Raw genomic sequence first — 26,220 nt, forward strand, 5'->3', positions numbered from 1 at the left:
GCCCCCCATGGGAGCTGGCCCAGGCCCCACTGCACCCTCCTGAATGTCCCTCTGTGCCCTCTAAAGGGGCACGCCCCACAGTTTGGAGACCACTGTCCTAGCCTGTCACTTTGACCATATCACATCCTCCCTTTGCATCCCTCCACTGCTTCCCTCCTTCTCTGTTGCATCAAACATAAGTTGCTTGTTTTCACTTTCCAGGCATTTCCTTGGCCTATCCCCCACCCACGACCTATCACCTCTCGTTCCCTGTCAAGACACCGACTCTCTCCTCCAGTCAGCCCATGATGCCAGCCTCCATCACCCATTTTCAAACAAGCCCCTTGGTGGTTTCTCCCATGTTGTCCCTCCCAATAAACAACCACAAAGCTACCTCATTGTCCTTCAAAACCCTCCTCAAAGCCTTCTGTAGGATGGTTAGACTGCTGGGGAGCCGAGATCACCGCCTGTCATGCCGACCAATATTGTCTCGGTGTTTCCTTCTGCTTCCCCTTTGGTCTGTTTGTGTCCTTCTGTTGTCTCATGTTTTATACTTAGAGGAAGGGACTCTCTGATCTGTGTCTGTACAGCACCTAACATAATGGGGTCCTGGTCCAGGCCTAGGGCTGCTAGGTACCACAGTAATAGAAAAAGTAAATAATAATAATAACAATGTACTGTCCAGTATAATACTGAAAAGTCCAGCTGGGATGTTACCATTTAATCTGATCATGGCAGAGCAGCAATAGTGGGATCAGGGGTCCTCAAACTAAGTCAAGAACCCCAGGGATCTTCCTGGGGAGTCAGGCATTTCCAGCCAAACCTTTGCAGATTCTCCTTGAGGCCAGACCTGGTTTGGGTGCCAATATTCTCCACCTGGAAGTGAAAAAGAGAGACAGCCACTATTTAAAAATCAAACAAATAAACGATATTTCGCAGCTATGGAGCTCTCCGTGACCCTCACAACAGCCAACTGAACAGGGCTGGAAATGGGTCTGAACTAAAACCCTGGCTGTAAACAACCTCCGAGCTGGGGTCCTGAATTCAGGGCTGAGCTCTCCAGCCAGCCGCTGTCTCCACCACAGGCCAAACCAAACCTTACCCCTAAATGCTAATCTGCCCTCCCCACTGGGTTCTACTTTCTGAGCAGAGGGAAAGCTTGATGCTCTGCTCCGGGTTTAATCTTCTCTGAGGGCAGCTGCTCCAAGGGAAGCATTGTCTATTTCACTGCAGCAGTCAGAGCTGAAGAACGACTCCACTGAATGACATAGAACCAGAGCATCTGGGTTACAGCCCTTGTTAAGCCTGGAAACTAGCCTTCAAAGCTTTAGTAAAAGTGCATTTCCAATAAAAAAACAAGAACAACGAACCTCTGCCCCCAACGGGTATTGTTGTTCTATTGCAGTCAGCATGCCCAGGACAGTAATATTAACATAAGAACGTCCATACTGGGTCAGACCAAAGGTCCATCTAACCCAATATCCTGTCTTCTGACAGTGGCCAATGCCAGGTGCCCCAGAGGGAATGGACAGAACAGGTAATCATCAAGTGATCCATCCCTTGTCACCCATTCCCAGCTTCTGGCAATCAGAGGCTAGGGACAACATCCCTGGCCATTCTGGCTAATAGTCATTGATGGACCGATCCTCCATGAACTTATCTAGTTCTTTTTAGTCTTGGTCTCCACAACATCCTGTGGCAAAGAGTTCCAGAGGTTGCCTGTGTGAAGAAATACTTCCTTTTGTTTGTTTTAATTGTGTCTCCTGGAAAATTACAAAGCTAAATCTCCCTCTGAAAAGAAAATATATGTATAGATTCACGACTTACAAGTGAAGACCCTTCTAACTGAACCAGAGGCCCAAAAACTGGAGCAGGACTGGGAGGGAGCAGCTAATTCTAGTTAGAGCTGGGCAGGAAACGGTTTTCCCATCCCATGAAACTTTGTGAGATTTCAGAAATGTTCCCATTCTGCATCAGGATGGGACTGAAATGCTTTGATGGTTTTTGTGAAAAAGCAGAGCTCCACCACCGCAAACTAGCCAAGAGCCTGCTGCGTAGGGCCTTCACCCGGCACTTTCTGCTCTGCCTGATTGAGACCACAGCCCTGAATCTGAGGCTATGTTTGCACTTAAACTGCCACAGCGGCAGAGCTGCAGCTGTGCCACTGTAGTGGTTCAGTGTAGACACTCACTGCAGTGATGGGAGGGGTTTTCCCCTGGCTGTCGTTAATCCCCCTCCCTGAGAGGCAGTAGCTAGGTCAACAGAAGAATCCTTCCATTGACCTATCTGTGTCTACACCAGGCATTAACTCTGTTGCTCAGAGTTGTGGATTTTTCACACACCTGTGCGCCGGAGCTGGGCCAGCCTAACTCTTAGCATAGACCTGGCCTGAGTCTCCCAAGTGTGAAGTAAGTGTCCTGACCACTGGACTATAGCCAGTTTCCTTGTGGCCCAATGAATATTTAATGATTTATACAACATAAAACCACTCCAACAGAAGAGACTGAGAGAGACGTACTCCAGCGTAGCCTGGTGGTTAAGGCACTCACCTCGCATCTGGGAAACCCAGGCCAAGTCCCTGCTCTGAATTTGGCAGTGCAGACACTTGAATCGGAGTCTTCACCATCAGAGGGGAGTGCCCAGAGGTGGTGGTGGTGTTTGTTTGTTCATTCGTTCTCTCTCCCTCTCTCCATCTCCCTCTCCCACCTGAGGAACCTTTCTCCACAAAGCTTTCATCAAACCTGGTATGGGCCCGGGAAAAGTTTCAGTTTTGACCAACTGGCATTTTCCAGTGAAAAATCATTTAATTGAAAAATTCCCGACCATCTCTATTTCTAGTCCTTACAACTCTGGCACTAAAGGAGTTATGTGATGGACACACAAAAGATTGATTCCCCAGGTCATTGAGCAAAAACCAGCCCACGCCCACCTCCCAGAAGCTTTGTGATGGCAAATGTCACACTAAATGATTGTAACCTTTGCTGGTCTGTATTGGCCAAACAAAGAGGAACCTGGGTACTTCCATAACTTTTTGGCAGGACTAATGGAAATCAGCAGACCCTTGCTGGGTTCTTCAACAAAAGTCTTGACCCCATATCAGTCAAATCTTCTCCATACTGCACAGACCTTCAAGCAACAGGCTAGCGGTATTATCATAGCTATTAGATCTGTGTCTGATAGATATATGGATACTTAAACGTCCTATTGCCCATGACAACAGCTTTTTTTTTAACCTCTCGCTCTACCTATTGGAGGATAAATTACTTTATAATAGCCCATCCTAGCTCAATTTGTCCATGAGGCCACAGCGGGGATGATCTCGGTATCAGACCATGCGAATGTCAATCTAAAGCTCTCCCTGCTGGAGGCTGAGACATCTAGACAGGCATGGAGACTTTGCACCTCACAGACGTCACCTCTGTGGCATTCATCAATGATGAGCCGGAGACCTTTCACAGCCCCATCAACTGCAATATTATTGGAAGCAGCAAAAGTTTCCATCAGGGCAGGATTAGAGTGCCTTCATCAGCAAAAAAAAAAAAGACCTTGTAACAAAAAAACAGAAACCTTCACTGAAAAACTTAAAAATGTAGATAAGACTATGCCAAAGAAACCACCCCTGACAAACAAAAATGTCCTGGTACAAATGAGATACGAATTAAACAGACTCAGACACAAAAGGCAGAATTTACTATGTTTCACCTTAAACATGATTACCAGGAGCCAGGGGAGAGAGAGGGCAGGCAAACTCCTTGCTTATAAACTGAAATCAAAATCTAGTAGAGGCAAAATACCCTTAGTATGCAATGCCCAAAGGAAGACGTACATGACACAGAAAGACATTAATACCCATTTCCAGTTCTTTTATTTGGAATTATCCAAAGCAGATCCCCCAGCCACTACGGCAGCCTTGAACCAATTCCCGGATGGAGCTTTGTTGCCATGCATCGCAAAAGCCTGGGAGGAGCTCGACAAGACATTCTGCTCAGCCTCCAGGAAACAGACCTAACTGTGAAAGAAGTGGAACATGGTAAATCCCTGGGCAGCAATGGATTTCCGATGGAGTGTTATAAAAAAGGAAAAACCGGATCAAATATTCCACTGATCTGTTTAAAAGAGTGGTTCCCTACTTTCACAGTGCAAAAGGCAATTCAACCCATTATACCCAACCCAGGGAAAGATCCTGCTAACTGCACAGGTTACAGACCCATTTCACTGATACATTGTGAGGTGAAGATTCTTGCCAAAGCCCTTGCTTGTACACTGGCACACATTATTATTCTAATTGTATATGTAGCTCAGGTCAGGTGTATTAAATCTAGGTATAGGTCAGTATGGCTGCTCCTCCTCCAGCTCCAGGCCCCCTAGCATTTGGGGGGTGCCACAGGTGATGCCTTAGTTTCCCCTCACCTGGTACGGACAAGTCTGAAGACACCCTTCTGTGAGCTAAAGAGCAGCCCTTTCAGAGGGTCCCATTTATTAACAACAAAGATTAACAGGATCATAAGCAAGACCCTTGTTCAGGCGCTTCCTTGGAAATCCACTGGCAGGGTCAGTCCAACTAACCTCTTAGTCCTTTAACCATTGGCACTCCAGACCAAGCCCTTCATCTGGAGCCAGCGCTTTCAGGCTGCTCCTGCTCCCTTCCCTTGGAGAGCGACCTCCAGTTGTCTCTTTAGGATACTCCTATTCCTTTCACCTGGGGGACAGTCTCTCTCTCTCTCTCTCTCTCTCTCTCTGGAGCCCTTCCAGTTCCTACCCCTGGTCTACTCCTGTTGCCTCCCTGGGAACACTCTCCCCCCAGGGTTATCGTCTCCCCTGCAAGCCCCTTCTCATCAGAGGCACATATTTCCTGCGAATACTTCCCCCAGCTGAGCTCAGGCAGCTTTGTTACAGGGCACGGTGTTCTTCTACTTGTTGGCCATTGAACACCTGTCTCAGGCAACCAATTACTCGCATGTGGGTCTTCAGAGGACTGTCATGGACAGGCGAGGCCCTGACTCCCCTTAGAGGGCCAGTTGCCCCATGACAACCTCCGGTAACTCACTGATAAAACCACAATACTACAGCACTCAGAGGAACCTTTGGTAGCATTATAGCTTAATGCTGAAAAAGCCTTTGACAGGGTTGCTTGGGATGATCTCTTTGGGGTCCTTGAGAGAATGAGATTTGGTGATCACTTTATCAACTGGATTAAATTGCTCTATAGAATCCTAAAATCATAGGACTGGAAGGGACCTCGAGAGATCATCTAGTCCAGTCCCCTGCACTCATGGCAGCACTAAGTATTATCTAGATCATTCCTGAACAGGTGTTTGTCAAACCTGCTCTTTAAAATCTCCAGTGATGGAGATTCCACAACCTCCCTAGGCAATTTATTCCAGTGCTTAACCACTCTGACAGTTAGGAAGCTTTTCCTAATGTCCAACCTTAACCTCCCTTGCTGCAATTTAAGCCCATTGCTTCTTGTCCTATCCTCAGAGATTAAGAAGAACAATTCTTTTCCCTCATCCTTGTAACAACCTCTTATGTGCTTGAAAACTATTATCATGTCCTCTCTCAGTCTTCTCTTTTCTGACTAAAACGCAATTTTTTCAATCTTCCCTCATAGGTCATGTTTTCTAGACCTTTACTCATTTTTGTTGCTCTTCTCCGGACTTTCTCCAATTTGTCCACATCTTTCCTGAAATGTGGCACCCAGAATTGGACACAATACTGCAGTTGAGGTCTAATCAATGCGGAGTAGAGCTGAAAAATTACTTCTCATGTCTTGCTTACAATACTCCTGCGAATACATCCCAGAATGATGTCCAGAATGATATGCTAACTCCTCCTTTCATCTTATCGCATGTAATTATATTTCAGATCTTTTCTCATTACAGACAGGCCTGTGTGCATTACAGAGCCAAGGTTGGCCAATCTCTCCACTGCTCTTTAGCATATTGCAAGAACTGTCGTATGTACAATCTGGGGCTGTGCAGACAGAACAGCTACTCGAAATGATCCTAGGGAGCAAAAAATGATATTGTGTGCAGATGGTGTGCTGGTCCTACTCTCTAACCCACAAAGGTAGGTGCCCAAATTATTAGAACTCACCAGCAGTTTCAGGCACTTGGCCAGCTATAAGATTAAACACAACAAGTCAGAGGCATTAGGACTAACGAAATACGCACACCAGGCCTTGCTTAGTCAGTGGGATTTCCAATGGCATTAACATATCTCGAAATTCTAGTCCCCAGCAATTTATAACAAATGACTAAAATCAACTTTGCCCTGATTATCACTCAAATCACTAATCACCTAGATAATTGGGATCCATCTCTTTAGCTCCATGGTGATTATTAGTCACAGACAGGAGTACTGGACCACAGAGTGGTGATGTCATTTGCCCAAGGTCACAAAGCAAGTCAATGTCAGAGATGGCATTAGAATCCTGGCTCTCTGGCCTGTGCTCAGACTGCACCTTTCTCTCTACGGGCTGACCCAATGGACAATAAATAGAGCCAACACATAATGTATTGGTTTTAATTATGGCTGAACATATGGCCTTAAACATCTGGAGGACCAGTTCAGGTGACTGAAAATGGGATCTCTGTTGCCAGTTCGAATCCCACTCAACTCAGGTGTTTCTGAATGGGACCTAGAGCCTGCACCTATAGGTCATGAGTTCAACTCCCACCCAGATTGGAAGTGACCAGACATTGGTACCAGCCGATGGCTGTTTGATCACCCTATGATTCTCCATAAACTCCACCTTCGTAGCTGGCTCTAGCAGGAGGCAGTTGCACTCAAGAGACTCATATACAACTTGGCCAGCGAGACTGAGTCAACCTCTCCGCCCAAAAGCTCTTTCCAGGACAGGAAAGAAGCACACAGGCAGGGCAGTGTGAGGGAAGGCCAGTGTGATAGCGCCCAGTTCTCCTGCTCCCCAAGCCTGTCTGTTAATTACATGATCATCCTCCCCCTCCCTACAAGCGAACCAGAGCTGACAAAGCCATGTAAGGGGAAGAGCGTCATATGGCCCCATATCCTGCTCTCCTTTACGTCTGCATGCCCTCACTGGTTTCAATATGGATGTACCAGGGAGCAGAGCTGCGTCCAGGTACAGTTACTACCCATCAGCAGGCGAGTTTGTTTTCTTGCAGGGAACCGTTGATAGGAGTCAACTCTTGAGCTTATGCACTCGTGCACTTGAGCTGAAAATGTAATGACAAATGAAACATTGCTTTCCTGCGTGCCTGCCTTCTGTCAAGGGCACGTCCATACGGCAGCATGGTGCCCAGCCATCCCAGCACAGGACTGTCCCATCCCAGCATTCACAACTGCCCCCTCCGCTTCCCTTAGGAATCTGGAGGCTGATTCGTTTTGCACTATGCAAGCAAACAGGCAGCGTGCCTCAAAAAGAGCTCAGCTAGCAACAGAGGAGCCCACGGGTGGAGTGGTGGTGGGAGGGAATTAGAGAGCTGCCTGGAGGCTTGCAATGAGTCAGGCGTCTGCAAACCAAAGCTAGTTTCGCAAATACAAAACAACCCCAGCCTGTGCAACCAGAGCTTCAGCCGGGCAGTCAGAGAGCATAGCAGCAGCCGTCACGGTGGTATGAATGCAATTTATAACACTGGTGTATTGACATGATAACGGGAAATACTGCATCAGTAGGACTCTCCCGTCCATCACCGACCAGCACCACAGGCTGCTTGCTCAGGGACCAGGCTGGGGGAGGAAAGGGAGTCACCTGTGACGGCTTGAAATATCCTCCTGGCTCAGCGGAGAAAAGTCTGCTAACTCAGGACTGGAGAGTGCCTAATTCCAGATTTACAGAGAGCGGGACTGCATCCAGGTGGGGAGGGCACTAGGATTATTTTGCCTTAGCCATACAAATAGACCTCTCAGAGTCAATGAGACTACTGACATGAAAAAGGGCCATAGGACTGAGCCCTGCCAGAAAATTTGATTGCAGCGTTTTAGTTTATGAAGGGAGTAAACAGTGAAAACAAGCCATCACAGGATGAAATTTAGAACAAAACAAAGGAAATACCAGTGCAGAACACAGCCCAATCAAATGCAGTATCCTTCCTCCTGCTGGAGCAGTTTCTGACAGTTCAGTGAAAGATGAAAAGAACAACAACCAACCAACTTCATTTTGCATCCCCCTAAGTGTGCAATGCTGGGCATAAGTGGAAAAGTCTGTCCTGACCCCTGCAATTGGTTGATGCCCTGAAGCAGGAGTACTGATTATCCTGCTCTTATAATGAATTAACGAATCAATATTAACCCCCCTGTCACCCCCACAAGTGCATAGACATGTGTACAAAGGTGATTTTCAAAAATGCCCATACGTGGATGGCTGCTGACTTAGCTGAGCTGCTTGCCTGTGAAGTTGCACTGCTGGACATTTGGAAGGCAGGTGGCTGGAATTGGCATTACTGTCTGTGAGTTGGCTTGCAAATAAAAAAATCTCAAGGGGGCCATTGAGCAGCCGCTGGAACCAGGGAACTACTTGAGCTTCACCAATGCCAAAAAGGCACAATCGTGTCCCTGTCTCCTCTGTTGTGATAAATATTGACCAACTAGGACTTGACAGCTGTTACTAAGGGCTTGTCTTCACTACAGCTCTACAACGCCGCAGCTGCATCAATGCAGCTGTGCTGATGTAGTGCTTCTGATGAAGACATGCTATGCCAACGGGACAGGAGAGCACTCTCCTGTCAACAGAATTACTCCACCTCAACAAGAGGCAGAAGCTATGTCGGTGGGATAAGCTGTGTAGACACTGCTTTAAGTGGATGTAACTTACATCAGTCAGGGGCGTGTTTTTTAACACCCCGAGTGACATAAGTTACATCCACTTAAGCTGTAGTGTGGACAAGCCCTATGATACATGACATGGCCAATCAGAAAGTCTTGGTGAAAGCAGGAAGAGACTCAAAAGCTCAGGCCCCTAAGCCTTGAGCAAAACGGGAGGCTGTGTGAGCTTCTGCGCAGGATAGGGCCTATGACTCACAGCTGGCCAGTTCTGAGTTCATCCAGCAGAGCGCAATGGTGCAAAGAAGCACGACCCATTGCATTATAATAGTCTGGTTGAAAAATTAAGGTTGCCATTGAGAGACTGGGCAGAGAAGACTCATGTCAACTCATCACAGTGAAAGCTGTATTTTAGTACCATTAGCTCCGTGGAGAGAATAGCATCTTCTGTATAAAAATGATCCTCTTGACATAACCTGCCCCCCCCATCACACCGCAACCCCAAGAAACCTTGAAAACTGTCATTCTTAACATTGAAAAGAAAGATTGTAGCCTAAAAAGAAAAACAACACTACTGAATTATTTTACCTTTTTTTAAATGCGAGAATCTCAAATAAACAAAGCACCAAATAGATGATTCCTTATTGTTGTTTTTATTTGTATTACTGCAGTGTGTAGGAGCCACAGTCAGACACCATGACCCTATTTTACTAGGCACTGTGCACACAGAAAACAAAAAGATGGTCTTGTCCCCTATGGTAAGTGTCATGTATGAAGCTATGGAAGTGGGCTCCCTTTATGGACCGTGCGTAGCAAGGAGCTGATGCTTTTGGCTCCGAAGGTGAAGTGTTTGAACCCCGCTGACAGCCCGAGCAGGGTTGGTTATATTTGCACTTTGACTGTAAGTTCTTTGGAGCAGGGGCCGTTGTTTTTAGTTTTGCCTTTCCCATCATTGGCAGTTAACCTAAAATAAGCTCAATATTTATCATCAAGCTTCCCAGGCAGCAGGAAGGATTGAGAGGACAGACATTTCAAAATGATCATTATAACAAGTGGCTTCCCCCTGGTAACTCAGCTCTGAGAAGGTTGAACTCAGACCAGAGATTTGGGCTTTCTTAGCTCTGTCTGTGTTTATTCCCTGCTAAGCAGAAAAACCAATTCCCCCCTCCCCACCCTCAAGTTATCATCTAAACACTCTGGCTTAACATCCCCTATTTCAACGGACACTACCATGACTTGAGTGACACATGTACAAATATTGACTCTTAGCTCTAAGATGTTGCTGATTCCAGACTCAGCCAAGGCCTCTATCGTTTCAGTGCATCGTATAATTCAATTTCCTGGAAAGTGCTGTTGTCATGTAACACAATGCAGTGCTGTTTCTTGGCAGGTGCTTCTGAGAGACCACAGTGACCAGGCTCTGCCTCACTGTGACCAGGAAGAGATGGCATGTTGGCCTGTCATGGTGGAGTTACATCTTAGTTCCTCTAAACAAGGAGGGCGAAGGAGGGTGGAGTATTCCCCTTTATGGATTCTTTTCTCCTTCCCATGTAAATTTAGTGCTGAAGTTCTCTCTCCATAGACCAGCCCCGATAGCTTCCCTACATCACACGCCTGACTTGGAGGAAACACCTCTTGGTGGCTAATGCAGTCCTTGGTTTCTGCTAAGGATGCCAATGAGAGGGACAATTAGGGCTTGTCTACATGAATAGCGTAGCTGAAGTTGATGTATTTAGAACTACTTACCGCTGTGTCTTCACTGCGGTAAATCAACAGCTGACGCTCTTCCATTGACTCCGCTTGTGCTCCTTGTTCTGGTGGAGTTCCGGAGTTGATGGGAGAGTGCTCAGCAGTTGATTTATTGTGTCTAGACTAGACACAATAAATCAAACCCCATTGGATCGATTGCTGCCCGCCGAACTGGCAGATAGTGTAGACAAGCCCTTTGTGCCAGTTGACATGGACCATTGTCCACTAGGAACAAGAGTAACACCGATATATTGCACTTCAGCCATGGTATGGTCACCAGATGATGCTGTTTGGTCAGAACTGACCTGGGCTAGAATTGAACCTGTGACTGAGAGGTGTAAAGTTGCCCTGAGCCATCGCACTCTGGCTGCATGCACGCACGAACACGCACACACGGTTCAGAAAGGCCATGCGCTCCATTGCTACTCAGCCTCAGGAAGGACATACAGCTATTGTACATGCACCTCTTCACCTCCATTGAAGGGAGGCAGGGAAATCTTACCAAGGGTTGGAGGAGCCAAGCCGGTTGAGTTCGGGAAGATAGTCAGGAAACTAGTTCATTTACTGTGCGGAGGGAACACAATGAAGTTGATTTGATGTTGTGTTGTCAACTCCACTGACTGCCCCTGCATCTGCTTTAAAATTGGCTCTCCATCTTGGTATCCTGATATGAGTAGAAGAAGCAGGTGCATCAATAAACTGCCATGGTGGCTTGCCATGGCTTGCTCTTTGCTACACCTACAGCTGGCATGTCTGCCTGTGTCACTGGTATGGCAGCCAGTGGTACCTGGAAAGGTCTATGGATCTGAGGGAGAACCTGAAGACTCAAGCAATGAATCCTGTTTCATATGCCATAGAAGCACCCAATCACTTCTCGGTTGAGCTCTCCACCTAGGTACATCCTGGAGCTGCACTAGCTGAGCTGGCCCTGAGTTTGTATCTGTGACATTATCTGATTAAAATATGACCATATAGATCATTGTTGCTACTACTGTTATATAATTGCAACAAATCTTGTACAAAATGTATCAAGTAAGGTGTCTATGGAAAGGTTATGATTTGCTGAATATGTTTATGTTATTTGTATGCATGTATCATTTTTGTATTTGAAGTTATGAGTATTGGCTGTATACCTGGAATTCAAATGTTTGCTCCTGGGGTAACACCCACAAGGTATTTAGCCTGCACACCTTGAAGGGACTTTCAAATTAAGTGGGTCATCAAGGAACGCTTAACTCACAATGGACCATAGGAGATGCCTATCTACACTTAATGGACTTTCCTGCTATGACTAAGCAAAGTCATGCATGGACATGTGACTTGCCCATGTGACTCCAAACTCCATCTTTTACCTGTAAATTTCCACTAGCTGTGCTGAGGGCTTTGTTTGAAACAATAGATTTCTCTCCACATGACAGAAGCTATAAAAGATGCTGGAAACACTTCCATTTTGCCTCTTTCCTGCTCAAGCCTGTTTCCTGCTCAAACCTCTGGACTATTGACTTATACTAATGGGAGCATTCTAACCAAAGGACTGAGGACTTTCCAATTATTTGGAAGCAACCAGAGACTTAAGACAGCAGTTCATTCCATCACTGCTACAAGCCTGAACCAAGAATTTTGCAATTATTGTATGTATTTGATTCCTTTAACCAATTTTAACTCTCACCTTTCTTTCTTTCTTTTTTAAAAAAATAAACCTTTTAGATTTTAGATACTAAAGGATTGGCAACAGCATGATTATTGGGTAAGATCTGAGTTATATATTGACCTGGGTGTGTCTTTTGGGATCAGAAGAACCTTTATCTGATGAAATTGGTTTGAAAGAACCACTCATCTTTAAGTCTAGTGTTTTTGGTGGTGATACAAGGACTGGAATACCTAAGGAAACTGCTTTTCTGACTTCTTGTTAGCCAATATGGTGAAACAGAAGTTTACTTTTGTTGCTGGTTTGATATATCTCATGGGAGAATAACCACCAGTTTTGGGGTGTGTCTGCCCTATTTTTCGGCAGTTTGTCCAGTATTTGGTATTCTCAGCTGTAACCCCCTGAGGCACAGTTACAGTGTCACTGGATTGGTTCAGAATTCCAGTAACCCTAGCCTTCCAAATAGCGCAGGGGGACTGGGTGGCTCAAGGATTAGTAATGGAAACCCAGCATTTCTAGACACATTGGTAGTGGCCAAGGACTCAAAAAGTAACAGCAAAAAAGTGTTTAAGTACATCAGAAGCAGGAAGCCTGTCAAATAATCAGTGGGGCCATTGGGCAATCAAGATGCTAAAGGAGCGCTCAAGGAAGATAAGGCCATTGCGGAGAAGCTAAATGAATTCTGTGCATTTGTCTTTACTGCCGGAGGATGTGGGGGAGATTCCCACACTTGAGCCATCGTTTTTAGGGGACAAATCTGAGGAACTGTCCCAGTTTGAGGTGTCAGTAGAGGAGATTTTGGAACAAATTGATAAATTAAACAGTAATAAGTCACCAGGACCAGATGGTGTTCACCCAAGAGTTCTGAAAGAACTCAAATATGAAGTTGCAGAACTACTAAGTGTGGTATGTAACCTATTGTTTAAATCAGCCTCTGTTCCAGATGGCTGGAGGATAGCTAATGTGATGCCAATTTTTAAAAAAGGCTCCAGAGGCAACCCTGGCAATTACAGGCCGATAAGCCTAACTGCAGTACCAGGCAAATCAGTTGAGACTATAGTAAAGAACAGAATTATCAGACACACAGATGAACACAAGTTGTTGGAGAAGAGTGAACATGGCTTTTGTAAAGGAAAATCATGCCTCACCAATCTATAAGAATTTTTTGAGGGGGGTCAACAAGCATGTGGATAAGAGTGATCCAGTGGATATAGTGTACTTGGACTTTCAGAAAGCCTTTGATAAGGTCCCTAACCAAAAGCTCTTACTCAAAGTAAGCTGTCATGGGATGAGAGGGAAGGTCCTCTCATGGATCAGTAATTCGCTAAAAGACAGGAAACAAAGGGTAGGAATAATTGGTCAGTTTTCAGAATGGAGAGAGAGAAATAGTGGTGTCCCCCAGGGATCTACACTGAGACAAATGCTGTTGAACATATTCATAAATGATCCGGAAAAAGGGGTAATCAGTGAGATGGCAAAATTTGCAGACGATACAAAATTACTCAAGATAGTTAAGTCCAAAGCTGACTGTAAAGAGCTACAAAGGGATCTCACTAAACTGGGTGACTGGGCAACATGAAATGGCAGATGAAATTTCATGTTGATAAATGCAAAGAAATGCACATTGGAAAACATAATCCCAACTATACATACAAAATGATGGGATCTGTTACCATTCAGGAAAGAGATCTTGGAATCATTGTGGATACTTCTCTGAAAACATCAGCTCAATGTGCAGCAGCAGTTAAAAAAGGTCTTTTATGTTAAGAACCATTATTAGGAAAGGGATAGAATAAGACAGAACCATCAAGAAAGGGATAGATAATAAGACAGAAAATATCATAATGCCACTACATAAATCCATGATATGCCCACACCTTGAATACTACACGCAGTTTTGGTCACCTCACCTCAAAAAAAGATATATTAGAATTGGAAAAGATACAGACAAGGGCAACAAAATGATTAGGGGTATGGAACAGCTTCCGTATGAGGAGAGATTAAAAAGACTGGAACTTTTCAGGTTGGAAAAGAGACAACTAAAAGAGGATATGATAGAGGTCTATAAAATCATGACTGGTGTGGAGAAAGTGTTATGTACTTCTCATAACACACGAACGAGGGTCACCCAATGAAATTAATGGGCAGCAGGTTTAAAACAAAGAAAAGTACTTCTTCACACAACACACAATCAACCTGTGAAACTCGTTGCTGGGGATGGTGTAAAAGACAAAACTACAACGGGGTTCAAAAAATAATTAGGTAAGTTTATGGAGGATAGGTCTATCAATGACTATTAGCCAAGATTGTCAGGGATGCAACCCCAGGCTCTGGGTGGCCCTAGGCTCTGTTTGCCAGAAGCTGGGAATGAGCGACAGGGGATGGATCACTTGATGATTACCTGTTCTGTTCATTCCTTCTGAAGCACCTGGCATTGGCCACTGTCTGGAGACAGGACACTGGGCTAGATGGACCATTGATCTCACCCAGTATGGTCGTTCTTATGTTCTAACATCACAGCATCCAACAGCTGCTTGTTGCTCTAGGCTCTCACAGTCCATTTTTCTAATGGACCAGCGTCTGCATCCCAGAAAAGCTCTACCAGAGTCAGCAAAGTCTGGCCCCAATCTCAACAGGGAACCCAAGAAACCAGTGGGCCTGTTGGCACAACTAAGTGGTCCTTCCAGACTGGACAGCAGAGGGACACATTGGGCAGGGCAATTAGGGAAGCCTGCTCTGCTTGGTCTGCACCCATTTTGGGGAGGAGGGTGTGAAGGGGGGCCCAGAGGGGGCGTGGTGCCCAGCACCTGTCACCAACACGGCAACTATAAGAGTGGCGAGATGGATCTCTCTCTGTATCTGCGCAGTGAAGAACACCCATACAGCAGGTGAAAATTCCTCCAAGGCAGGGAGTTAAGTGGGAGGCACCGACGGGTGGCCCCGGGGTGAATTTTACCCAGCTTACCTGGTGTGTGATGTTGTTTCAATGGCACGTGTCGTCCAGTCAGCAGGACTTTCTGTCCCCGTTCTTGAAGCCGCCGGTGAAGCATTTCCAATCACTGCTTTGGACCCACTGCTGCTTGGCAGGATCCCTGCCATGAGGCTGAAAAGCAGCGGCCAAGTCAAAATGAAGACAAAGCACCTGGAGCTGTTGACGGACGACCGGCAGAGCCGCCGTCAGATTGGCCTCTCATACAATACACAAACGGCGACACAAATCAATGCAAAGTGTTTAAACCCCAGGAAAAAAAATCAACACATCTATCACACTTAGTCATGGGCCCCTTTTAGACCAGACACTAGCAGCAGTTTGACATCGGGGCAGGGCTTCGTTAAACCTATCCAGACCTTAGGGACACCAATATCATGAGGCCCCCACCCGCACTTGGAGAGGCAGGGTGTTTGCACTGTCCTTCCAGAGAGGCAGTAGCATGTATTTTATATACTCACCTGGCCTCCATTTCCTTAGTATCTGAGTGTGCCACAGAGGCCAGCTTTACAGGCAACTCCTGTCTCAGACCTGAAAAACTCACTGCAGCTAATACCCCACTTTCATGGTACTGAGCCATAAAGGGTAGCATGTGAGGTCTCTGCTGAAATCTGGGAACTTACTGATACTGCTAATCATTGCAAGCTGTGTTCATGGGTGATATTTAAGAAATAATGTAACTATATTGAAAATTATGCCCTTATGGGTCTTCAAGTGAAATTCAGTCACCAGGGAATCATGTGTCTGAGTAATGGCCCATTCAAGCAGGCAGGACTTGTCACCCCTCCCTTTCTAGCTGATGATGTATGTATGGCTCAACTTTCTACTGTTGCAACATCCCAGAAAAACCGATGGAAAATCACCAGTTACACTGTAAACATCAAACCCACTTGGAAGTGCAGAGGAACAATATGACAGTAAGGGCATCACCCCAGCTGTGAATCAACACAAAACACTGATTCAATGTAGCTCCGGGTGGAGAAAGATACTCTGCATCCATTCACTGAGGTGGTACCTTGAGGAGCAGGGGCGCTTCATGAAAGATTGAGTTCTGGCTCCTTGGGGCCAGCCAACGCTGCAGAAGTCTGAACTCTTGGGTGAGACTCTAGTTTATTAGCTAGGAAAGGCCACTATTAATAGCTTTTGGCCCTCGTTTGCATTTTATGGTTTTGTTTTGTACGTCGCCATTTGCTTCCAACACGCACAATTGACTCTGTTTGAATCTGGAGTCTCTCTTTTTGGGGACACTTTTGAATGGATACAGGGGTTGGGGGTGCATCGCTTGTAAACTGGCCGAGCTGGCGTAGCCCAGAGGTGAGTGCATGAGTGGCTGACAGGCTGGTTCTGTTGGGGAGCTAGCACCCAGCTGACGTGCCACTGAGTGGCAAGAGGCATGGCAGCCCTTTCACAGCTATTGCTTCAGGCTGTCTGCAGACTCAGGCAGTCACCATTGTATCGATCCCACCCATTGGTCCCTCTAAGCTGTGCGCTTGTGTATGCGCACACAGATCCGAAACCCCGCGCACACAGCGAAACACGGCGGGCATATTTGTCCTGTGTCCCTATATTGGGGACCGCTCACCATCACCGCCAAAGTCCCGGGGCTGGCGTGGCGGCTCTTCCTGGGGCAGAGGCGGAGGGGGTCTAGGCACAGAGGCAGAGGGGAGTCTCGTTGTGCTGCACTGGCTCCCTCCTGCCCAATCAGAGCTGCGGGAGTGGGGCTTGCAGGCTCCGGCAGCGGGCAGAGAGCCCTCCGCCCTGCCCCACCCTGACCCGACCCAATCCTAGGAGCCAGATGGACCTGCTGGCTCTTAGGGTCTCTCCGCACTGCCGGCACCTGCAAGCCCCACTCCAAAAAGAAAAGGAGGACTTGTGGCACCTTAGAGACTAACCAATTTATTTGAGCATAAGCTTTCGTGAGCTGCAGCTCACTTCATCGGATGCATACTGTGGAAAGTGTAGAAGATCTTTTTATATACACACAAAGCATGAAAAAATACCTCCCCACACCCCACTCTCCTGCTGGTAATAGCATATCTACATTGTAAGGAGAGTGATCACTTTAGATAAGCTATTACCAGCAGGTGAGTGGGGTGGGGGGGAGGTATTTTTTCATGCTTTGTGTGTATAAAAAGATCTTCTACACTTTCCACAGTATGCATCCGATGAAGTGAGCTGTAGCTCACGAAAGCTTATGCTCAAATAAATTGGTTAGTCTCTAAGGTGCCACAAGTCCTCCTTTTCTTTTTGCGAATACAGACTAACACGGCTGTTACTCTGAAGCCCCACTCCGCGGCTCTGGCAGTTCCCATTGGTACTTGTGGCGGGCACAGCACATGGAGAGTCTGGAGACACCCCCCCGCTCACCGCTCTGACTCTAGGAGCCAGAGACCTCCCAGCAGGGCTGGTGAGTGCGGCCAGGGAAGCAGGCGGGGTGTAATGGCGTGAGTGTCTGGGAGGTCTGTGGCGGGGTGCTAGGCTGTGAGGGTGTGGAGGGTGCCGGGCAGTGGGGGAGGTTTGTGTGTTTTGGGGTGCTAGGCAGTGGGGGGCCTGTTGGGGGGGTGCTGGGCAGTGGGGGAGATCTGTGTGTGTCAGGGCACTGGGCAGTGGGGGGTCTGTGTGGGGCATTGTGTAGTTGTGGTGGTGGGGCTGTGGGGAAGGGCACTGGGAGAGAGGGAGGAGAAATCTGTGTATTGGGAAACTAGAGAGTGGGGGGTTCTGTGTGGGGTGCTGGGCAGCTGTGGTGGGGCTGTGGGCAGGGGGGCACTGGGCAGGGGTGGTGGTGTGCACAGTACTGTGCATTTGTGGTGGAAATGTGAGGGGTTGTGGGGGGGCTCTGGGCATAGTGGGTTCAGGGAGTGCAGGGCAGGGAAGCTGTGTGGCTCTCTTCGATCTGGCCACCCTATTTAGGTTATTTTAGCAGGCTTTGACATTTCGACCAATAAGGAAATTAAAATGCAGGTGTAATTACATATCTTATTCTTGGCTGATAATCATTTATTGATATTTTTTCAGAAAATTTTAAATTTAAAACAGACAAACTCTCGTTTTTCTTTTTTCACTTATGATGTCTCTATCTGAAAACCCATATAAATTGACACAAATTGCAAATTAAAACTTTTGAAATGTATATGCATTTTACTCGCTTGGGCACATTTGCCTCATGGTGCACAAATTTGAACTCTGCTTCAAAAATTTTCACAGAAGAAATTTTTGGCGCACACGGCCTGTCAAAAATTAGAGGGAACATTGATCACACCTGGGTCCTGGCTTCAACCTTTTCTTCACAACCCAAGATTGCCAGAAATGTTCTTTAAAAAAAGAAAGGTGTGTTTTGACTCCAGTGCGATCACATGACTCAAGGCCCTGATTTAGAACGGGAGCACTGGAGCCCCTGAATGGCCCAGGGAACTGGGATCTCCCGCCTCTAGGTTTGAATCTGGCCCACCAGAGTGGCTGCAAGTCACGCCGATATGACTGAGATGAGCTTTCCTGGTGCTCAGCTGCCTTCCTAGGGGACAGGTCCCAACATAACAGTGTTCCTCCCCCGTCACAGGAAGGTATCGTTCATAGACATCTCAGCCTCGAGGCTATGGACTTAACTGGCCACCGAGACCTAGCTCCTATTTCACCACATAGGCTGGTCCCAACAAGCCCAGGGTCGGGGCACGTTGGTAGGGCAGGGAAGTCAGCAATCCCATCCATGATTTAGGGAGACCCTGTGTGGTAACTAGGCAGCATGGGCTGGGAGAGGAGCTGGGAAGCCAGAGAGAGCCACAGCAGTGTCCTGTCCGTGTCCAGCAACCTTAGTGAAGAATTTCCTTTATATTCAGTATAACCCATCCTGTCCCTTCTGTGCCATGAGACAACTGTGACAGACAGTCCTCTAGTTTCAGAGGGATCCCCTCAGGCTCTGCCCACCTCCTAGAGGACAATTTGCATAAGGATTGTTTCTGGGACCCCTGCCAGGCTGCGGGCTGCAGAGACAAAGCTCCTACACAGAGTGGCATAGCTCTGAGCCTGCCTGCTGGCCTGTGCTGGAGGAGGATGCACCCAGAAGCTTGACCGACATGTCAGATAGGCCCTGTGAGGCTGCGGCCAGGGATCCTGTGACTAGAGAGACAGCCTGGGGCAGAGAAGGGGGCTATTCTGCTCTTCAGCCACATGGGGAGTAAGTAGGGTTGCCAGGTGTCCAGTTTTTGACCGGAACACCTGGTCAAAAAGGGACCCTGGCGGGTCTGGTCAGCACCACTGACCAGGCTGTTAAATGTCCAGTTGGCACGCGGCTGGCAGGCTCCCTACTCAGCTCTGCACGGCTCCTGGGAAGTGACATGTCCCTCCAGCTCCTAGGTAGGCCAGCTCCACAGTTCCCATTGGCCGGGAACCGTAGCCAATGGGAGCTGCGGGGGCGGCACCTGCGGACAGGGGCAGCATGCAGTGTCACCTGGCCACGTCTACGTCTAGGACCCAGAGGCACATGTTGCCACTTCCCAGGAGCCACCTGAGGTAAGCACAGCCTGGAACCTGCCCCCACTCCCAAGCCCCTGCCCCAGCCCTGAGCCCCCTCCTGCACCCAAACTCCCTCCCGGAACCCGCACCCCACTCCCCACACCCCAACCCCCTGTCCCAGCCCAGAGCCCCCTCCTGCATCCCAAACCCTTCATCCCTGGCCCCACCCCAGAGCCTGCACCCCCAGCCAGAGCCCTCACCCCATCCCGCAACCCAACTCCCAGCTCAGTGAAAATGAGTGAGTGAGTGAGTGAGGGCGGGGGAGAGTGAGGGGCGGAGGGATGGGGGATAGAGTGAGCGGGGTCGGGGTCTTGAAGAAGGGGCAAGACAGGGGCAGGGCCTCAGGGAAGGCACGGGGGGCAAGGGTGTTTGGTTTTCTGCGATTAGAAAGTTGGCAGCCCGAGACTGTCTTGCCAGCTATACAAGCGTAACCCACACACCTCCTGGGTGTGGTGTTCTGTCCCATCTAGTGGCACCGAGACCGCTTAGAGAGAGAGTTAAATGAGTCGGCTCTACAGCCTTAGCTAACAGCCAGTTGGCTTTTAGTTCATGCAGTAGAGGCTCATGCACTAAGCTCCAGAGGTCCCCAGTTCGATCCCGCCTGCTGACGCCCGGGGTTTATCAGTGTTACACAAGCCCATCGTAAGAACCAGCCCATGCTTTTACAATCTGAACAACCCAGATGGACAAACAGTGAGAGAAAGGAGGTGCAGATGGGGAGCTGATGCACAGAGCTACTAAGTGACTTGCCCAAGGTCACACAGTGAGCATAGGACACAGCTGGGAACTAAACTCACCTGTCCCATCCTAGCACCTTAACCACCAGCCCACCCTTCCTCTCAACCAGGATGAAACTCCTGTGGCTCACTCCAAGCCCTGTGCTCACTAGCCCCAGGGTGGGAGCCCCTCAAATGAAGAGGCACAATCTGCAAGTGGCAACGAGGGGAGAATATGGGAGCTTCTCCCATTCAAGTCATTGTATGTTCCACTCATGCAGCAAGGATAAGAGAGGATGCTGCAAAAGCCACTGGCTGCCCGCTGCCCGAGGTCTGCCACTTATTCCGTTCAAGGGGATTCTGAGATATGAATCAGTCTGTTGCTGTGGCAGCTGACAAGTGTGTATCTCAGCCAGGAATGGGTTGTCTTCCCCTCCCCCCAGTCTCTCCTCTGTTAGACGGTGAAGAACACATCATCGATTCACCTTCAACTGGAAACAAGTGCAAGGGCCTGGACCCGTAGCTATCAACTGATTTCAAAGGCAGCAGCATCCCCTTCCTTTTACCGGGAAGGTGTCAGAGAGAGTGGCGGAGAATAGAAATGGGAGGATGGGCTGCCTTTCACTCATCTATCCAGGGCATTTGGAGACCCATCGATTTATCCATAGCACTTATACAACACTTTGCAGCTTCAAAGCACTGTGCAGTAACCAATTAACTCTCCCCATACTCTGGGAGGTACGGGGAACTGAGGCATAGAGAGGTTAAGGGATTTGCCCACGGGCAGAGGAGGAGGCGGCATGGAAGGAATGTCTTGTGCTCCAAGCACCAGACTGCCCAGGAAGGAGTTGTGGGGTCTATTCCTGATGTGATACATAGTTAGGCCTGATCTACACTTAAAATTTAGGCCGACCTAACTACATCACTCAGGGGTGTGAAAAATTCGTCCCCCGAAAGGGGTGATTAAGCCGACCTAATCCATGCTCTAGACACCAGATGGACGAATTCTTCTGTTAACCTAGCTACCGCCTCTCAAGGGGGTGGATTTACTACAGCGACAGAAGAATCCATTCTGTTGCTGTAGCTAGTGTCTACATTACAGCGGCAAAGCTTGCTGTGTGAGCACGGCAAGTCACTCCAGTTCATAGAATATCAAGGTTGGAAGGAACCTCAGGAAGTCATCTAGACCAACCCCCTGCTCAAAGCAGGACCAATCCCCAATTTTTGCCCCAGATCCCTAAATGGCCCCCTCAAGGATTAAACTCACAACCCTTCCAACCCTGATATTCTATGATTCCATAATATGATTATATTAAGAAGTTCAGGCCACGCTTTCCATATTATAAAGTTGTATTTTCAGCTGAGCTTCTAGCGATGACTGCAAACCAATCAACTTTTCATACGGGCATCAGTTTAAAATATGGCCTTAAATCAGACAGTTAATGAAGGAGGAACATTTTTACACAATATCTTCATCCAAAAATGGATCCCAAAGTGTTTTTATTAACTGATCAATAAAGCTATGGGCCAAATCCCACTTGCCTTAGCCCCTTCAAACTAAGTGGGACTGCTTATTTTACATAAATAAAGTAAACTAGATTTGTCTGGAACCACTTCAGAAAAAATTCAGCCACCTCTAGGGTGGAACTCAGCAGCTGTTTAACAGCGCACAGCAATGCTGAACAATAGTTTTAGGAGCAAAGTGAAAGAACACTTTATCCAGCTGAATTTTCAGGGGGAATTTAAATATGCAGAATGTCACTTAAATTCTACATCATTTAGATGTAAACACACACACGCTCACACAGCACTCTATTTGAGCTCATCTGGTAAAACCCAGGGTCTGTTTTACATAGAAATGTTTGGGTCTGATGAGGAAAGAAATGAAACGTGCAGCCCAGCAACCCTGAAGTTTATACATGCAAATCTCACTATGATTAACAGATGTGTTACCTAAATAGGCCTAGAGATGTTTAGCTTCTTCCTTTGACAGTTTGGTGACAAAAACCGTTGCTGTATCAACAGAATTCTGCCTGGAATAAACATGAGGGTAAATGACAGGTAATCTAGGATGGAGCGCGAGGAGGCTGAGACAAACCACTGGATAGCTCTGCACAAAGCTGGTTTATTGAGCTGCACAAACTGAGACTCAGAATGAGATTAACACACTATAGTTCTGTCTGGTCCACTTACCTTAATGGATTAAGGGCCTGATTCAAAGCCCACTGAAGTCAATGGAAAGACCTCTATTGACTTCAATGGCTTTTGAGTCAAGCACCTGTAAAGAGAAGGCATGGACAACATTAATCATAGAATATCAGGGTTGGAAGGGACTTCAGGAGGTCATCTAGTCCAACCCCCTGCTCAAAGCAGGACCAATCCCCAATTTTTACCCCAGATCCCTAAGTGGCCCCCTCAAGGATTGAACTCACAACCCTGAGTTTAGCAGGCCAATGCTCAAATCACTGAGCTATCCCTCCCCCCTGTATGCAGCCAATGAAGTGAGCTGTAGCTCACGAAAGCTTATGCTCTAATAAATTTGTTAGTCTCTAAGGTGCTACAAGTACTCCTTTTCTTTTTACGGATACAGACTAACACGGCTGCTACTCTGAAACCTGTTATAGTCTTGGCATTCACAACATCCTCTGGCAAGGAGTTCCACAGGTTGACTGTGTGTTGTGTGAAAAAATACTTCCTTTTGTTTGTTTTAAACCTGCTGCCTATAATTTCATTGGGTGACCCCTAGTTCTTGTGTTATGAGAAGGAGTAAATAACACTTCCTTATTTACTTTCTCCACAGCAGTCATGATTTTATAGACCTTTATCATATCCCCCCTTAGTTGTCTCTTTTCCAAGATGAAAAGTCCCAGTCTTATTAACCTCTCCCCATATGGCAGCTGTTCCATACCTCTAATCATTTTTGTTGCCTTTTACAATTCCAATATACCTTAATTGAGATGGGGCGACCACATCCAGACACAGTATTTAAGATGTGGGCGTATCCTGGATTTATATAGAGGCAATATGATATTTTCTACCTTATTATCTATCCCTTTCTTAATGATTCCCAACATTCTGTTCACTTTTAGAATGCTGCTGCACACTGAGTGGATGTTTTCAGAGAACTACCCACAATGATTCCAAGATCTCTTTCTTGAGTAGCTAATTTAGACCCCATCATTGTATATGTATAGTTGGGATTATGTTTTCCAATGTGCATTACTTTGCATGTATCAACACTGAATTTCATCGTCGCAGTCTGCCTGGGACTTAACTATCTTGAGTAGTTTTGTATCATCTGCAAATTTTGCCAAATTTTCCAGATCATTTATGAACACGTTGAATAGGACTGGGGGACACCGCTATTTACCTCTCTCCATTCTGAAAATTGACCATTTATTCCTACCCTTTGTTTCCTACCTTTTAACTGGTTACCGATCCATAAAAGGATCTTGTCTCTTATCCCATGACAGCTTACTTTGCTTAAAAGCCTTTGGTGAGGAACCTTGCCAAAGGCTTTCTGAAAATCTAAGTACACTATATCCACTGACTCACCCTTGTCCACATGCTTGTTGACCCCCTCAAAGAATTCTAGTAGACTGGTGAGGCATGATTTCCCTTTACAAAAACCGTGTTGATTCTTCACCAACAAATTAAGCTCCTCTATGTATCTGACAATTTTGTTCTTTATGATAGTTTGAACCAGTTTGCCCAGTACTGAAGTCAGATTTACTGGCTTATAATTGCCAGGATCACCTCTGGAGACCTTTTAAAAAAATTGGTGTCGCATTAGCTATCCTCCAGTCATTTGGTACAGAAGCTGATTGAAATGATCGGTTACAAACTACAGTTAGTAGTTCTGCAATTTCACATTTGGGTTCCTTCAGAACTCTTGGGTGAATACCATCTGGTCCTGGTGACTTATTGCTGTTTAGTTTATCAGTTTGTTCCAAAACCTCCTCTAATGACACTAGACCCAGCGTGGGGACATGGCTGGTCGACAGGGCATTAAGCACCAGACCCAGAGGGAAGGATGTGGCTGGGCAAGAGGGCGTTATGTGCCAGACCCAGGGTGGGGGGGAGACGTGGCTGGGCAAGAGGGTGTTATGCGCTAGACCCAGAGGGGAACATGGCCTGAGAGGAGGCCAGAACCGAAGGTGATGAACAGGTTCCGGAACGGAGTCCAAACCCATGCATGAGAAGTGCCCCCCCAGCAGTGTCAGAGCAGCATGACCAGGTCCAGAAAGAAGACACTGGGCTAGTAAATTGGTTTTAACTGTAAGGTTTATTGCACTTTGGAGACTGCTGTATTGAACTTTACCCAAGCCATCTCCTCATGGGGCTTACACTGTGAAGAGTTCTTTAATCCCCAAAGAAGGGGCTTTGGTATTAACTTGTGTATATGTTTAAGTGAAGTGCAGCAATCACTGGTTACAAAGGTAACAACTGAGTTAGGAGGATCTTGGAGTAGAGGCACCTTCACCCCTGCCCAGAGTTGCCCTCAAAGGGAGTGAGGTAAACACCCAGGAACCCATGGGCTCAGTCCTCCGTGTGATGCGAGTCCTCTTCACACGGTGCCAGGAGGGAAAGTCAAGGTGGGCAGGCACCTGGGTGAAGTGAATCACCGTGGGGAATTCGATTCTCTCTTCATGCCATTCAGCCAGGGTACTGCGCACATTAAGAAACTCCCTTACTACAATGGGACAAATGCCCAGTTTATACATGGTCTGTGAATGCAAGGGGAGTGAGCGCTTACCAGGGTGTCTATGCATGACGGGGGAGGCAAGTGCCTACTAGGAGACGGTGTGCGCTACAGGGAGCCAAGTGTCTACTGGGGTGTCTGCTAGTGCTAGGGGGCCAAGTGTGTATCTTGCACACCAGGGGTGGGGAGGAAGAGCATATGGTGGAAGGGTGTGTGCACATGCCAAGGGGGCTGAGCTTGTGCTAGGGGACTGAATGTGTACTGGGGCAGGCAGGTGCTCCGGTTGGGGGGGAACGTGCACCGGGGTTTGTGCGCTGAGGGAAGGAGCTGAGCAGGTACCAGGGTGTGTGCATTGTGGGAAGGGGGCCGAACATGTACTGGGGTGTGTGTGCATGTGAAGGGAGGCAAACGTGTACGAGGGTTTGTGTGCACATGAGGGGGGAGCAAACATGCACAAGGGAGTATGTGAGCATGAAAAAGGGCAAACAAGTATGAGGGGGTGCGTGCACGTGAGGTGACCAAGCATGTACTGGGGTAGGGTATGTGATAGGTGGGGCCAAGCATGTACCCTGGTGTGCACTAGCATTAAGGGAGGCCAAGTTCATACTGGGATGTGTGTACATAAGGGGGAGCGAGCGCGTACCAGGATGTGGTATGGGACTATTTAGAAAAGCTGGACAAGCAGAAGTCCATGGGGCCGGATGTGCTGCATCCGAGGGTGCTAAAGGAGTTGGCGGATGTGATTGCAGAGCCATTGGCCATTATCTTTGAAAACTCATGGCAATCAGGGGAGGTCCCAGACGACTGGAAAAAGGCTAATGTAGTGCCCATCTTTAAAAAAGGGAAGCAGGAGGATCCTGGGAACTACAGGCCAGTCAGCCTCATCTTAGTCCCTGGAAAAATCATGGAGCAGGTCCTCAAGGAATCAATTCCGAAGCACTTAGAGGAGATGAAAGTGATCAGGAACAGTCAGCATGGATTCACCAAGGGCAAGTCATGCCTGACTAATCTAATTGCCTTTTATGACGAGATAACTGGCTCTGTGGATGAAGGGAAAGCAATGGACTTGTTGTTCCTTGACTTTAGCAAAGCTTTTGACACGGTCTCCCACAGTATTCTTGCCAGCAAGTTAAAGAAGTATGGGCTGGATGAATGGACTTTAAGGTGGATAGAAAGCTGGCTAGAT

This window comes from Eretmochelys imbricata, chromosome 1 (assembly GCF_965152235.1).
Source record: "Eretmochelys imbricata isolate rEreImb1 chromosome 1, rEreImb1.hap1, whole genome shotgun sequence".
Taxonomy (NCBI): domain Eukaryota; kingdom Metazoa; phylum Chordata; order Testudines; family Cheloniidae; genus Eretmochelys; species Eretmochelys imbricata.